The following is a 17851-nucleotide window of genomic DNA, read 5'->3' on the forward strand; positions in this document are numbered from 1 at the left end:
TTTTAGCAAACAGAACACAGCATGTTGTTTTCAATGGAGAGACGTCTACAGATGTGAAAGTGACTTCTGGCATGCCACAGGGGAGTGTTATGGGACCATTGTTTTTACAATATACATAAATGACCTGGTAGATAGTGCTGGAAGTTCCATGCGGCTTTTGCGGATGATGCTGTAGTATGCAGAGAAGTTGCAGCGTTAGAAAATTGTAGCGAAATGCAGGAAGATCTGCAGCGGATAGGCACTTGGTGCAGGGAGTCGCAACTGACACTTAACATAGACAAATTTAATGAATTGTGAATACATAGAAAGACGGATTCTTTATTGTATTATTATATGATAGCGGAACAAACACTGGTAGCAGTTACTTCTGTAAAATATCTGGGAGTATGTGTGCGGAACGATTTGAAGTGGAATGATCATATAAAATTAATTGTTGGTAAGGCAGGTACCAGGTTGAGATTCATTGGGAGAGTCCTTAGAAAAGGTAGTCGATCAGCAAAGGAGGTGGCATACAAAACACTCGTTCGACCTATTGCTCATCAGTGTGGGATCCGTACCAGATTGGGTTGACGGCGGAGATAGAGAAGATCCAAAGAATAGCGGCGCGTTTCGTCACAGGGTTATTTGGTAAGCGTGATAGCGTTACAGAGATGTTTAGCAAACTCAAGTGGCAGATTCTGCAAGAGAGGCGGTCTGCATTGCGGTGTAGCTTGCTGTCCAGGTTTGGAGAGGGTGCATTTCTGGATGAGGTATCGAATATATTGCTTCCCCCTACTTATACCTCCCGTGAAGATCACGAATGTAAAATTAGAGAGATTTGAGCGCGCATGGAGGCTTTCCGGCAGTCGTTCTTCCTGCGAACCATACGCGACTGGAACCGGAATGGGAGGTAATGACAGTGGCACGTAAAGTGCCCTCCGCCACACACCGTTGGGTGGCTTGCGGAGTATAAATGTGGATTTAGATGTAGCTACATTAACCAAACTTCACACAAGCATATTGACCAAAGGGAATGCACATCACCAGAGGTCAGTACAATGTAATTTGTGGAGAGAGCTAGCCTTTTGGTTAAAGCAACCAACACCATCACCTGAGTATTTCATAGTGGCCTGAATAAATGAACTGTCTCAGAAGCGAGTCTTCATGTAGCACAGCATACATAGATGCAGAGGAGTCCAAAATACATGACTTGTGTGTAGTCAGTGTGCAGATTGTTTTGCAGGTTTTTTTGGTTTAATTGACGTATAAAAATTGGGATGTAACTAAAAGAAAAATAGTGTATTTGTTTAAACTCAATTAAAGTTGGATTTAAAAAATTAAATTTATTTTTTGTGTAAATAATATTCTTGTGTACACTTCATAACAATTTTCATTTTAAAAAATGTAAGTATAATTTACATATATATAAAGAGAATACAAACAACCTTAGAGCCACAACATAAATGAAATCGTAAATGGGCCCAATGCCTCTAAAAGCTTTAATAAATTAATACAATAAATAAATAAATCCTACAATATTTCAGAGGCTGAACTTATACCGACCAAATTTGGTCAAAAGGTTTTGTTAGTTTTAGAAGCCAAATTTATAATTATTCTTCCAGATGGTTATACTAAAATCTTTATGGGTGATGAAGATAAACCAAAGAACCTTATTGCTTTAAAATTTATATATCATCATAAAAAAATTAAAGATTATTATCTACATATTACTGAATTTCAAAGTTTTTTAGTGCTTGTTTTTAATTTTTTTGTTACTTTTTAATTGTTATAATTAATTAATTTCCATTTTTATTTGTTAATTTTTATTTTTTTAATTATTTTAATTTGTAAATTTTCATTTTTATTCATTAATTTTTAATTATTATAATTCATTAGTTTTTAATTACTTTAATTCTTAATTTAGCTGTTTGGTATCTCTTAATTTTGAAATTTTCAAATTATGGTTTTATATTGAAAAATTAAAAAAATTGCATTTTATTTAATTTCTCCACAGCTGGTAGATAGAATATATTCTTGGGCGTCTCCTAGAAAAGATCCCAGTGCAGTTAGCTATAAGGCACAGGTTTCAGCACAATAGTGCACTGTCCCATTATTCTAGAGAGGTTAGGAAATATCTCAACAATGTGTACCCCAAATGGTGGATATGCCATAGTTGTGGCATTTTACGGCTAGCGATATCGCCTGATTTAACGCCCTTGGATTTTTTCTTATGGGGTTATATCAAAGTCAAAGTTTGCACAATGGTACCAGAAAATCCAAATGTGTTAAAAGAACCTATACATCATGCTTGCAGTTCAGTATCTGCAGAAATGTAAAGAGGTGTCCATACTAATATTGAGACACTTTCATCAATGCATCCAACAAGGTGGACATACATTTGAACATTTGTATTATGAATAATGCAATTATAAAGATGTATTAGTCTATAACATAGGTTTAAATGAACATAATGTACGCTATCCATTATATTCACTGTCCTTTATGATAGTTAAAGATATGATAGCATTTGTGTAATACTACAGTTGTGAAGCATGAATTGGTGCATTATGTGTTGTTAATGAATTAGCTGCCATTTGTTAATAGCCTTGAAGCAGATAATTAATATGCCTTGGCCCTTGTGCGTATTATTTTCGTCATGGACAATCATTATGGTACACAAACTCCTTTCTTGAGCCCAGGACTTAAACCCAGCACCTTCCTGCAACAAGCATGGTTTCTAGCAACAATCTATAGGACCAGTTATAGCTGTAAAGTGTTTGTTTTCAAATGTTGGACTTACACTTAGCAGTGTCTCTTCTCTGGAATCCCAATTACTGTTCTGCTTAGTCAAACCTTTCTGCGTCTGTGGTATCCGTGATTAATTAACATCAAGGGAGAATGGCGTGTGTGAACCACTTCCTATGGTTGGATACTGTGGTTTTTGGCCACTTTCTTATGAGAGGACTGTTAAGGCGCTTCGTTCGCCTGATCGAGTATATTGAATGTAAACGTAATGTATTTTAGAATACCAAGGATCGGGAAGACGTGTGAATTTTGGAATACCAAGGACATTTTCTCTCAGGCACATGCAAAAACTGGGTAGCTACGATGCTGGTCAGAAAACTGAGAAATGTTTCTAGTCGGTTTCACATTTGGGAGGATTTGTTTCTCTCCAGAGAAAGCAGGTTTATTTATGTTGGCCTAATACACTGCACGAGCCACAAGTAGAGGAGGAAACAGAATGATACTTCAAGGGTCGAAAAATGTTCAAAAGAAATATTGTAATAATGCTAAGTTATTTAGCACTATTAGCTAATTTGGAAATTATCTATTTACTGGATATTGGTTCAAATATTAATTACTGTATAATAAACATGGTTGTCTGCTCGTTGTTCAGCAAAAGATATGAATTTATCTGTGTCCATTGAAGCTAATGTTATGTAACAAATACTCAGATGTTTTTGAGCACGAACAGTAACTACATGCATAGAAGCTCAGTTGCAAATACCAGGTATAAAAAACATAAACGATAGTTTATTGTTACTGTAACAGTCTGCTATAGAACCAGTTAAAACCAAAACTGATTAGCCGCCTGCAACATGTAATGCTACATGTACTGAGTTATATTCTTACTGAAGTTTCTTTCATGTTGTGCAGTGAATTAGAATTGCTAGAATGCACTTTCCATTCATGTTAGTCCTCTGTAGGATTGCCACACTCTACTCTCTTTGTGTGTGCTCACGCCTTAAAGATGCTAGTGCCGTACTTTGAATAAACTCTTTGGATTTTACAGTGTAAAGTCTCTGGCTTCACCAGCTTTTCTACTACAGAATTTTATGACATTGTTTTTAAATACTTCTTTATAAATATACAGGATGGTCAATATTTAGGGATATGACAGGAATGATCATTCGAAACAAGAAAGTGAAGTAAACGTTGGCTCTAAAACACATCCCTTAAGAGCTATGAGCAATTCTTGATGCTCAATACTATAACATAAATCTCTTCTACTCCAAGCTCTTTGCTTTCCATGTCTTGGGAAGTGGTAGTAATAACCAAAACAAGAAAAAAGCGTAGTAAACATGTGCTCAAAAATGTATACCTTAAGAACTGAGTTCATCTTCGCTACTTTGAAACACAACTCTTCTTTTAGGATATGCATTTTAGAGCATATTTTACTGAACTTTTTTTCTTGTTTTGGTCCATACTACCACTTCCCAAAACATGGAAAGCAAAGAGCTTGCAGTAAAAGAGACTTGTTTTACAGTATCGAAGATCAAGAATAGCTAATAGCTCTTAAGGTATGCGTTCTGGAGCTCACATTTACTTGACACTTTGGTTTCGGATGCTCATTCCTATCATATCCCTGAATATCGACCTTCACTTCTGAAACACCCTGTATCTTATAACTATTCAGTTCATGATCATTACAAACACAATAAGGAAATATATATTTTTATATTCATAAAATAATATTAATGTGGTAGAAATATATGAAGTGATAATTATGAGGCATTGTGTTGTAATGTTATAGTTCTCGTCAAGTCTTTGTATCCTTATCTGAGACCAAATGACCCAAACTGTTCTAAATGATTCTTGATATCCTGAACAATGATGCTGGGGGGCAGTTGATGTCCGAACTGGATCCACACATGTGTTACTGGGGATATATCAGTGGATCTTGCTGGCCAAGGAAGTTCCTCAACAATAAACAGAGAGTTCATAGACACACATGCCATGTGTAGATGGGCAGTGTTTATTTGGAAAAGGGCATCACAATTCTCTCACATGAGCGGTAACACATTAGAGCGTAGGAAATTAGCGCCAAGAATCTCCATTGGTGGAATGGTAGTGCTTCGGCAATAGAGTAGAATTTTCCGCCGGTTTTCGAGTTGCTGATTGGAACGTTTAACCACGCCCACTGTCGTGGGGGCGGGAATGTTCTGTGTTCGGTTTGTACGGGTGCTCTTGTGGTAGTCGGCTCACGCCTTTCGGTCGGAGTAGGTTAGAAGACTGAGCTCTTGCTGCTCTAGACAGCCTGCCTTCCTTTGGCTGTCTAATATACTTTTATTTGATTGTAACTGTTTAACGAAGTTGCTGAAGTTTCGACTTCAACGTAACTTTCCGAGTACAGTTGGCAATTGAGGGTTCTGCGTACAAGTGGCCTATGTTGTCTGTCTTGGGCAGTTTTGGCTAAAGTTGACTGTATCGGAGTTACTGTGTGACTTCGCTTGTTAAAATCAATCACTGTACCATCAGTGATTGTGTGGCGAGCCTTCTTCATCTCCCTCAGAGGCGCATTTGTATTGCTAGGAAGTCTTTAGTCTGGAACAACCAGACCAGTATAATTTGTTTCGGGCTATACTCGCGGCATTATCATCACCACGACGGACGTCGAAGGAACCAGCCATCGCCTCCGGTACGCCAAATCGTGTTCTGGCAGTTAAGAAGACAGTTTGGTAATGTATGTCCGCAGCACCGGCAGATAGGGATTTTCCTAGGTGATAATCAGAGCTCAGCAGAGCGCGCCTCTTCATCTTTTTCTAACTTTGTTCTGTCTTGGGTGATCATTGAGTTCTCACTACTGTAGCAGCAATTAATGTTGGGTTGGCTGTGTGTTTCTCTTAAGATTTGAGTTGCAAGGAATTGGCTGCACATACCACTTCGTCATAAATGTCACAATCTAGTTTAGAGACTTCACCTTCACAGCATTTATTGGAGTATCCAATTTGAGCCAATTTGATGTATTGTAAATGTTTCATGTGTTTTGTTTATTATTTTGACATTAGTCATAATAAATGATGTTGTTATTTTGGACAGAACTTTCATTCTGTTAATCGGTAGAGCAACCCATTCATTTCTCACTACATTAATGAAACTTTCCTTTATTTAACTTATTTATCAAATTAAATTATTGCAGGTGCCAAACTCTTTTCGACTCCACTTGCAGGGTCGATTACAGTCAGTTCGCGTTTCTTTTTGATCCATGTGCAACAGCAAAAGTCGGAGTTAGAATAGGGGGGGGCTTAGAGCATTATTTATATATGAAGATTCTAGAAGAATTTAGTGTTAAATACACTGCTAGCCCCGGCACCTCGCAAGCATAACTGTGTCACAGGTCCTATAAACGCTGAAACCCTATAGGGTATAGTCGTTTGATTTTATACAGTGGTTACCGCAAGAGACTACTAGAGAACACTGCTCTCTATGGGAGCCAGTCCACATGTAAACTAATACTGCGATACAACAAATATTGGAAGACGTGTTATTGGAGATGAGACAGTTCTTAATGCTTGTAAATTAAACTTCATTACAATAAGCGACATTGCTGAAGTCTTATCACACTCATTAAAATGACATGACGAATTGTTGTTCCTGATCCGATTTTGAACCCACAGTTAATCAAACAAGGCCTGTGTGTCTGACTGAGACTAGACTAGGCATAAACAAACGTAAAATATCGAAGTGTCCACCAGTATCAATACACAAGGTCGAATGTATAAATCTGGAAATAAATGACATTACATCTGGCACTGCTTCAGGAACCCCATGATTATCGACCCTGAGAAGAAAACGTTAAAGGTATGTAATAAACTGAAGCATCAAGTGTGAAAAGCCATGAAGTAAACTTGTGGTGACGAATGGGTAGTAGAGACCAGTACCTACATGAATTGTTAACTAAGCAATACTATGGAAGTTCATAAATAGCGTGACACTGGAACCTGAAACGATGATACAAATGATTTTTGCCTGCCAGGGATATAGCTAAAAATAGATATTAAATATTTATTGTTTTATCATTAGTGCGAGATTTGCATGTGTTCAGCTAGAGGAAATGTACTGAATAGTTCTATGCTACCAGGGACTCCGACTCCACGCATATCATCGTTGTTTACCCTACATGAGGATATCTCAACTGTAAAATTCTCTTTACTACTAGTTAGGATCGTGCCTTTCGTAGAGACCTGGACGAGCTTGGCATCGTGAGCGAGTAACACAATGATGGGACAGTATCACCTCGAAGCGTTCAAATCCAGAAAAAAATTGGAATCGTAGCTCGAATCCCAGTCCAGTACCAATAATTTCGAAATCTCAGTGTCGCCTAAAATAAGAAATGAAAGTCTTATGACCTTAAATGACGATTGGTTCATGAACTAAAATAACATTACTAGTGTAAAAAGCTTACTACAGATAGAGTTTCTGCAAGCAGCAACTTCCGCCTCTGGCAGCCAAACTCTGTTCCAGTCAGTAGCGAATGCATATGTTTAAAATTGATTTGGAACCACGGCATGAGTTTTTTACTTGGCGTTACTGGAGGTGAAAGGGTATGTTTGCGGCTGTGAAAAACTAGTACCTCCAACACGAAGCGAACCCACACCCTAGCCGCTGCAAGCTAGCTTTAGTCCAACCAACCACCGAATTTCACATGTGTTAGCATCACACGTTTTTGTCTCAGTGGGGTACACGGGACACCGTACGAGAAGCGTTTTTACGAATAACCTTTTCTTGGTCTAATAGTCAACGTCATGCAGTGCTTCTTGATACAGACCGGCGTCCGTCCAAGTGATGGTGACGCATTGGCCATAGAGCCTATGATCTCTGACGGACTTTTCTGTTCTCGAATTAGCAAGTATAACATTGCTAACGTTGCGTATGATATAATACTACGTTTCAGCATGCTCCGTAGCGTTTTATATGGCATCTTGCTACAGTCGTATTAACTATGCTCTTATTCTGTTCGAGTGTGTAGTGTAGCTCGTGCCATGTCAGCTTGAATGTTTCTCTTTTTTGACGTTATGAGAGGCGTCGTTTATGCATTAGAAAATGGAGTCTAACATGGAGTGAAGCCTAACATCTGTGACATTGTGTTCTGTTTGTGTTTAATAAAAGTGGAGGAAATTCAGAACACCTACGCCCTGTATAGAGCGAGTGTTATCGAGAAATTCAAGTTGCATCGTTTCAAGTACGATCGTTTTGAGATAAATTAAGCATCACATTGAGGAAGCCAAAGAGGCGGTGATGAAGGACATTTCTGCGGTTTACTACTGTGGTCAGTAACAGTGTATCCGGTAACTAGCAAGGCAGGCGAAAAATTAACCTACTAAGATTTAAGTGGGTCACCATAAACCTAAATCAGTGCGGCCTGATAGCGATTTATAGTACCGTATGGTATATTCACAAGGAGAAAATAGTGGGTAAGCCGTAAAAACATTATCTCAAACAATGGCATGTATACGTCCACAAAACGTATTGTAATCGACATCCATCTGGTTGTACAAGGAATGTGTTTTGTGTTACAAACTGCTTGACGGCTCACATTCGTTGCCAATAAATGTGATGCGTTGCAGTCGCAGAATTACTTACGCGACCAGGAACACAGCACTAAGGAGCTTAGTTGGCAAACACGCCTACCGCACGTCTTCTGATCTGGCATCTGCATTTGTTTACCTTTGTTTCTGCTTGTTTTGTTTTGGCGATTGCACTTCAAACGTGGCTTAACTCAGAATCAGCTAATTGCTACACGTGTGGGATCGAAAAGCTATATATGTATTATCAGATTGTTATCGATAACGAGGTTGAATTTATTGTCGATTATTTTTCTGATATTTGCGTCTAATTTATTCAACCTAACGGGTCTATTACACTACTGCACTAATACAACTGGTGTCTCATCATAATACCGTAAAACAAATGGCTATCGTAGTTAAACGTCCTATTGAGGTAGCTTTACTGGACTACGAAATACATACGACAATGTGGCTGTGAGAGTAGTTGCCGAATGAAATGCAATTAACAGAATATTCATTGATACGATTTCATTAACAGATACGTCTATTTTCAGTAACAGTTCCACAGTATTTTACGTTACGTACCTCTAGATCCACTGGTTGCTGAATGTAGCGAGATATAATGACAAAATTTTTAAATACAGTTGTTAGTAGCTCTGTCATAGAGGAGGTAAAATGTTTCCCTCGCACTTGTTTGGAACGCTTTACAGTGCGTCGACATTTTCATGAAGCAAGCGACCAACTGCATCGTTCATCGCCTCCTCAGTGCCCTTGTGATGGCTGACACAGATGATTGGCAATGTAGACAACGAGATTATTTGTAGTTTCTGCGTGAAAGTAATCTCCCCTATCGGTAAACATACGAGGGTAAGTCAATTATTATCCGCAATTTAGTTATATTTTTGTTTATTTTGGTAGTACTGTCGTTTTACGTTGGTGGCGCATGCTTTGTTATTTGTTGATATATCTTTGCAATTTTGAAGCTGTCGTGTTGTTAATCATGGCTGCTCCGCTGTCTAAGGAAGAGCAACGTTCAAGTGATCCGTTTTTTTTTTTTTTTTTGTGATCGGAAGGCGTATCAGGGGCCGAAATTCATTGAGGACTTGCGATGCAGTACGAGAACTGTGTTTTACCACACCGGGGTGTCTACGAATGGATTGAAAAATTCCGAAATGCTCGCACAAGTGTTACGCACGATGAAGGGGCCGGAAGACCGTTTACCGCCACAAGTGAAGAAACCATTGAGCGTTCAGGTAAAATGATTATCTTAGACAGACGATTAACTATTGTCGAAGTTGTGCAAAATGGGTCCCAAAACAACTCACACAGTTGCATAAAAAAACACGCTTGGGCATCTGTAAGAAACATTTGGATCGCTATGGTATTGAAGGGGACAACTCCTTGGACAGGATCATTACTGGTGACGAAACATGGACCCATCATTACGAGCCGGAGAGTAAACGGCAGAGTATGGAATGGAAACATCCAAATTCGCCGTGCAAGAAAAAGTTCAAGACGAAACTGATCCTTACGGTTTTTGGGGGCACAAGATCAAGTACTGGAGCATTATGGGGAAAGGGGCACAACAATAAACAGTGTACTTTACAGTGAGATACTTACTGCCAGGCTAAAGCCTGCAATTCGAAGCAAACGCCGAGGATTTCTGTCAAAAGGTGTCGTGTTGTTGCACGACAATGCCCGTCCGCATATTGGTGGTCACACTGCTGAAACGCTCCAGAAACTCAAATTTGAAGTACTGGCTCATCCTCCATATCGTCTCGATCTTGCCATTTCTGACTATCACATGTTTGGTTCACTCCAACAGGCATTAAGGGGACGTCGATTTGCCTCGGACTAAGCAGTGGCGGTGCATTCCTGGCTCTCAGCTTAACCGAGAACCTCCTTTTATGAGGGCATCATGAAACTTGTACAACGATGGACCAAGTGCGTTGAAACGCAAGGAGACTATGTCGAAAAATTATGATCTTGTAAGTCTCGTATTTGATTACAATAAAATTTTATTACTACTTTGTGGATAATAACTGACTTACCCTCGTACATTTGATAAGTCAATGACACACCGAAGTGGAATTCATTCAGAATCTTTGATTGATATACCACGAATCTATCACATGATTCTTCAAGATAATTCTCTGTGATTACAGAGAGTAACAAAACTATCACAGCGTCACCAGATGTGATCCACTATGTTGTCATGACCCTATCATAGTCGTAGCAGAACGTTTGTGCATCTTGTGGATGAACGGTTCAGCAGCTTAATTTCTTCAGTAGTAGGGCGAAGTGAGCATCACTCCACTTTGCATTGTTACCAGATTTATCCAAGATGGAGGCTGTGGTTGGGGCAATGTCACACTGACATCATGGCAGGAAATTAAAATTTTGGTGGAAAATAGGTAAATTGGACTATCTCCAGTGACCTAACTCCACCCATCCCACCCTTGTAAACGACGGGAAATTAAAAAAAGTAGTTGGAATTTCTATTTTATTGCCAGGAATATTAAATTTTCACATCGAGTATAGATTTAGCCATGTATGGAAGTGAAATGTGGACAATAAATAGCTCATACAAGAAGAGAAGAGAAACTTTCGAAATGTGGTGCTACAGAAGAATGCTGAAGATTAGATGGCTATATCACATAACTAATGAGGAGGTATTGAATAGAATTGGAGAGAAGAGAAATTTGTTGCACAACTTGACTAGAAGAAGGGATAGGGAAAATTCTGAGGCATCAAGGGATCACCAATTTAGTATTGGAGGGCAGTGTGGTGGGTAAAAATCGTAGAGGGAGACCAAGAGATGAATACACTAAACAAATTCTGAAGGATGTAGGTTGCAGTAGCTACTGGGAGATGAAGAAGTTTGCACAGGATAGAGTAGCACGGAGAGCTGCATCGAACCAATCTCTGGACTGAAGACCACAACACATTAAATTTTGTGTACTAACCTTGAGGTCCAGCGATCAGCTGACCTAGTTCAAAACACCACCACCAGAGGGTGCTGTTTGTCCTCCCTCACTCCCCTCTCCCCTCCCCTCACCACCACCATCTGTAAATTGGCGGGAAAAGGACTCGGTCTGTGCCCAGTTTCCCGAGATGACCTATGTATTTAATTACTGGTACTATGTGCTCAGTGAGTGAGATGTCTCTGCTGGAGAATGAGGAGTTTAATGGGTATATTAGTTGTAATGATGCAGGTCAGAACTTTGCCCATAGCCACTTTTATGATGCTTGGAAAGTGATGGTATTTGGTGAATGTATGAATAAGATGAACATATTTGGTCAAATAATTAAGATGCAGCAGGCAGGGGCTAAGTTAGCCTTCACAACTCATGTTGATAAATGCATGTACTGTAACTGTAGTGGGCGCTGATGACCACGCTGTTTAGCGCCCGAAAACCTCAAACCACACACACACTGTAACTGTAGATCACTCGATAAAAGTCCAGTCAATCTTCCAAAGTGCAAGAGACAAGATGCTCACCCTCTCTGGCACAAGCACCCATGTGTACAATTGAGGAAATGCTGGTGAGATGGCAATATATTTCTCAACCCTCTCAGGGAGGACACTGACCTGAATTTTCTCCCACCAAAATCAGTGCTCAGAAAAAGAAAGTGAGCATCATACTCGCGTAAATTATGGAGGAAAGTGACTGTGTGTTTTGGTAGCCGGTACTTTAAATTGTACGTATTGTGAGCTGTGCCACGGAACTTGCTCGTAAGACCCCTACAAGGAGTTTCCACTGTTCTGTGTAACGGCGGACCACAAGTATGACACAACTCAGCCCTTCGATTTGGCCAAGTGAACGTTATCGCTGTAAAGCATATCGGCCTCCCGTCAAAGTTTCTCGGGTTCCGTGAGCAGCCAAACCGCAGGATTATCCCTCACATAAGATTTGTAATGGTTAAGACTTGAATCATAGGAAGATACAGTTTGGTACGCTGCCACATGTGGTATGCGTTTCCCTGTAGAGGTGGTATGTGAAGTGGTAGGGTCACCTACGCAGTGGGTGACAGGAGCTAGGAGACATTCCAAGTCGCCGTACACTAAAAGAGCATCACTCCTGATGGGGAGCATTCTTAAACTTTATGAATTTGTTTTCTACAGTAGGCATAATAACACGTACCGGGTCCTTGGAAGCCCAAACTACTAGATGTGGTGTGAATAACTTGTCTGTGGAAAAGACACTGAGGCACCTTAGGCAAGTATGCTATTTCCACTTGTGGTTACTCAGTTGAGAGAACACAAGTCAGGACATGTCTTTGATCCATATGTATTGATCATTATCACCTTCAGAGAAGAGCAGTATGTTTACATGCATCTTACAGTCACCGACAAATTTTGAGAAATTGAGGAGGTCGACGACTTTATGCTTGTCCTGCTCATATGACTTGCATTTCTCCAGGCTGTAAACATGAACCGATATTTCAGGATTCTGTGGCTCAAATTTAGGTACGTCCTGGATCTTGATGCGAAATTCAATACCGACAAAGTTATAAAACCCACAAATACTATCAACTATATGGTATGTAATAGGACGTTGAGGATGATGTCTGTAATTGTAATTTCTGTCGCAAGCTAGGACTGACCGTGCAAAACAAGCCTGATCTGTTTTATTTTCGACATTTAATGCATGCCCTCTTTTAGCTATATCCTTAGGAAGCTCGATAGCCGGCCGGGGTGGCCGAGTGGTTCTAGGCGCTGCACTCTGGAACCGCGCGACCGCTACGATCGTAGGTTCGTATCCTGCCTCGGGCACGGATGTGTGTGATGTCCTTAGGTTAGTAAGGTTTAAGTAGTTCTAAGTTCTAGGGGACTGATGACCTCAGAAGTTAAGCCTCATAGTGCTCAGAGCCATTTGAACCAAGGAAGCTCGATATAGCTGGACCCTCCATTTACCGGATCATAGACAGATGTACGGTCGGCCAGGTGTTCTGCTGAGTGCATCAGTTGACCCTCTAACTTCCATCTCGGAAAACTGAGCCAGTACGGCTCTCAGGGTGGATTCGCAAAAACTCTTGACGATTAACGTGCTCCACGTTATCAAGCCATTATCCCCCACAGATAATGAAGACTTTGCGATACCAGAGGCAAGGTTTTGGTGGAGGGGAGGGAGGGGGTCCGACTGTTGGATGCACAGTACCACACCATATTCAATGGCAGGATACTTGGTATCCTCCTGCCGGTTTCTCGACCGTCGTGAACGAGATTCGCTCCTCAAAGGCGCCCAGAATCACCGAGTATTGTAACTGCAGTATGGTGTCACTGACCTTACGGCCTTCACTGAAAGGGCGGGAGAGGGAACTGCCGTTAGCCACAGAATCACATCTATTACTAGTAGTACAACTAGTAGGGGGGGGGGGGGGGGGGTGATGAGGTCCGTCCTGTTGGTGATGGAATCGGCAAGGTGCACAGGGGTAACCGCCGAGCCACACGTACATTTCGTTGCTGGCGATGATTCTGACGAGGACGAATCGGCAGTACTGGGTGAGGCGTGGGAACAGCCTGGCTGCTGCTGCTGGGCTGGGGGCTCGCTGCTCGGTCCACAGGCGTCAGGGCGCTGCTGGGGCGGCGCCGCGGCCGTGCTGAGTGTCTCACTGGATCCCGCTTTGGCGAGAGACGTTTAACCGCCACCGGTACCCACTGCGGGGATGAGGCTGCTGTACAAGAGAGAGAGAGAGAGAACGACGGAAAACATTAAGTAAAACCTTCCAGACATTGCCTGCTGCTGCAAGGAAAGAAAGAATACGTATGATCAGATTGTTATGTAAGCAGACTGAGTAATTACGTTTCCCGCTCTGGGTCGACGACGTGAGCATTTCGTCGGCATTATCAGGTATCTCCACTGCCCCTTCAGGAAAGTCGTGCCCCTCTAAAAGCGGCCAGGCCGTGTTGCCTTTGCAGCTCTTCATCTAGAGCCATTTCCCTGATCCATTCAGGTATCTCATCCTCATTAGAATCGACACGGTGCCACCGATCCCCCTCGCCTACAACTACGACAACAACAAAAAGGCATATACACAGATTTGTTAGAGAAAAAATGGTTCAAATGGCTCTGACCACTATGGGACTCAACTAGAACTTAGAACTGCTTAAACCTAACTAACCTAAGGACAACACACACACACCCATGCCCGAGGCAGGCTTCGAACCTGCGACCGTAGCGGTGGCGCGGTTCCAGACTGAAGCGCCTAGAACCGCTCGGCCACTCTGGCCGGCAGTGCGGCATTCTCCCGACTTGCTCATGAGAGCTGGTCTGAGCAGGCAGAGCATGTTGGTGCTGGTGTGCCGGCCACGGATGTCGCACGCTTTTGTATGTGCGTCCTGGCGCGCTCTCGAAATACCAAATCGTTACTCTAACTCGTTCTTCGTGCTGGAAGCCTTTCATCCATCCGGCTCGACAGCCCAGTTGTGGTCGCCGGTTCATTCTCAGGCGAGCCGCGGCGCATCGCGCGTCCCGGGATACAGCCGTGCCTTGTACAGCAAAGTTCTGTCATAGTGTAGTTGTCAATTTTTTTCGTGGTGTAGGATCGTCTTCAGAGTTACGATGCGATGAATTTGTAGTCATTTATTTAGGTTTCAATTTATAAACAATATTCCTGCGTATTTTCATTTATTTTTGTGAGATGTTATTTCCATCATTCCGTGTGCACCTGAGAAGACAGTGCATAGTTTTGTGTGCACATGTATTTCAAACAAATTGTGTAAAGCGACATTTGTATATGTATTGAGGTGTCAAATACTTTGCCTAATTTGTTTGTGTGCAAATATTCCAAAGCAATATCGATCTGTAATTTTAATTAATATTTCCTACTGTGCTGGCGTATATTCAGTTTGTGAAATTGTTTACCGATTTATTTAAGACACGCCTTGAAGCAAACTACTGTGCAGAGATAATTTTGAAACTGCATTAAGATTCAATTGGATTCAACAGCTCTTGAAGCAGCTCGTGCTCAAAGACAAGGCAGATTGTGGTATTTCCCACAAAAGCGCGCGAGTTGTCTCAGGGAGGAACACTGGGTGAAGACTGGGAAGTGTAGCAGAACCCGCCACGATCTTTTTGGAGCCTCGGAATAAAAAGTGCAATTACGTCGCAAATTCTTTAAACATTCTTTGGTCATCTCCAAAGCTCTCTCGTCTCCCTCCCTCCCTCCCTCTCTCTCTCCCTCCCTCCCTCTCTCTCTCTCGCTCTCCCTCTCTCTCTCTCTCGCTCTCCCTCTCTCTCTCTCTCTCTCTCTCTCTCTTTGTCCGAAGTCAGAAGTCACATTTAGTTTGTGACATCTTCGATTTATAAAATGTGTGAAATGTTCGAACAAAATTTCCAAATTGTTTAAACAATATACGATATCATCGCAAATTGTTTAAATATTCCAACTACAGCTCTCACAATGTTTTGTGTGCAAGCATATTTCTAGTAATTTTGTAATATTTGTTCAGTTTGTGAAGCGAATTGTTTAATTAATATTTTCTGTAGCAAATCTTCTGAACAAACATATGCAGAATTTAGCTCGATCTGTGACATTGTGATTACGTGGTTCCTTTCGCTATCAGAATGAAAAAAAAGTATGGCAATTGTTTAACATCGTCTAAATTGCTTAAACATCAGCGTCAATTTCGAGGTGGGTTGTGGTTTCGAAAATAAATAAACAATATCCTTAAACAAATTGTTAAAACAAATGCTTATGCAGGCTGTTTTAAGCTGTGGTTGTGGGGTCCTTCCAGTCCAGAAGCTCGGCACAGACTGAGCGAATTTCCCGATGGGGGAGGGGAGGGGAGCGGGAAGGGGGTTTGGGGAGGGTCCGCAGCATCCGCCGGCGGTGGTCTCGTGAGCTACGTCAGCTGGTCTCCGGACCACACACTGATAAATTTGAATTTCCTTCCTTTTTTTAATTTCCTGCCTTTTCTAGGGCTTGGGATGTATGGGGTTAGGTTACTGGAGGCAGCCCAATTGACCTATTTTCCCACCATATTTGAATTTCCTTCCATGACATTGCCACATCTCCGGCCGCCATCTTGGATCCACCATCTGAGTAATTTGGCAACAGTGGAGAGTGGCGTCATGCCCCTTTGCCCTACTGCTTACTTTTCCTACAACGTGATGAGGAGTATCTAGTAATTATTGTGAGCCAGAAGAATAGAAAATTGCGCAGTCCACGGCAATACATTTGAAAGAAAATAAATGCAATCCTCTGAGTAATCCATTTCATTGACATCAACATGTAGCAGGACGTGTGAACAAATACTTTGTTACAACGTCATGAAATTCCTCGAAATATATTACTGATTGACATCAAACCAGCACGGATTTGGAAAGCACAACTCTTGTTATTCACATGACGTACTGTGTACAGGGGATCTCAAATTGATTCCGTGTTTATACAATTCCAAAAAGGTTGTAATACCATTCCTCATAAGAGACTTCCAACCACATTGCTTTCCTACGGACTACCGTCTCAGTTGTCCGCAGCTCGTGGTCGTGCGGTAGCGTTCTCGCTTCCCGCGTCCGGGTTCCCGGGTTCGATTCCCGGTGGGGTCAGTGATTTTCTCTGCCTCGTGATGACTGGGTGTTGTGTGATGTCCTTAGGTTAGTTAGGTTTAAGTAGTTCTACGTTCTAGGGGACTGATGACCATAGATGTTAAGTGCCATAGTGCTCAGAGCCATTTGAACCGTCTCAGTTGTGCGACTGGATCGTGATTTCCTGTCTGAAAGGTCACAGTTCACAGTAACTGACGGGGTGTCACCTAGTGATGTAGCCTTCTTCCACTTCTAATGTATATAAACTAACAGCAGACAATCAGAACATTTCTCTTAGATTTGTGGCGGGTAATGCTGCCTTCTAATAAACTCCTCAGAAGAGCAAAGCGAACTGCAAAATGATGTTGAAAATATATCATCACGGTGCACAACATGAAGTTGACCTTATACAATAAAATGTGCGAGGTTCTCCGCATGATTACCAAGAAGGTTTCGTCGTGCTTCGAAAAAACGATAAGTAAAACAAATTTGACGGTTGTGTATGTAGCGTAAGTCCTGAGAGTTGCAAATAAAAACAACGAAACTGTGAAACATCACATGTTATGGCAAAGGTGAGAAACAAATGTTATTGACACAACCCGCAGGAGACCCGACAAGTGCAGTAAGGAGACTGCCAGCACTACGGCTGTTCGGCTTTTCGTGCATTGCTGAGCACTGTGCGATCCTCACCGTACGGGATTGACGGAGGACATCGAAGACATTGAAAGAAGGCAGCTGATTTTGTAGTGTAGCGAATTACGGGAGAGAGCGTCGCGAATCTTTTCTTTTTTTTCCTTGAGGATGGAGAGGTGAGAGGGTAGGGGGCGAGTTGAGGGCGCAGTATTAAAATAAACGCCCTTCACTTCTCATTACTTCCACCACCATCCTTCTCCTCCGAATGCAAACAGTTTTTGTTGCCACCGGCACACAAAGGAAGACATCACAACTGTAATAACATAAGTGAAATTAGAACTCACACACAAAGATTTTGGTGTCGGTTTTTCTCGAGCTTCGTACGTGAGTGAAATGGGCGAGAAATTAAAGCGATTC

Source organism: Schistocerca americana, chromosome 2, assembly GCF_021461395.2.
Source record: "Schistocerca americana isolate TAMUIC-IGC-003095 chromosome 2, iqSchAmer2.1, whole genome shotgun sequence".
NCBI classification, from domain to species: Eukaryota; Metazoa; Arthropoda; class Insecta; order Orthoptera; family Acrididae; genus Schistocerca; species Schistocerca americana.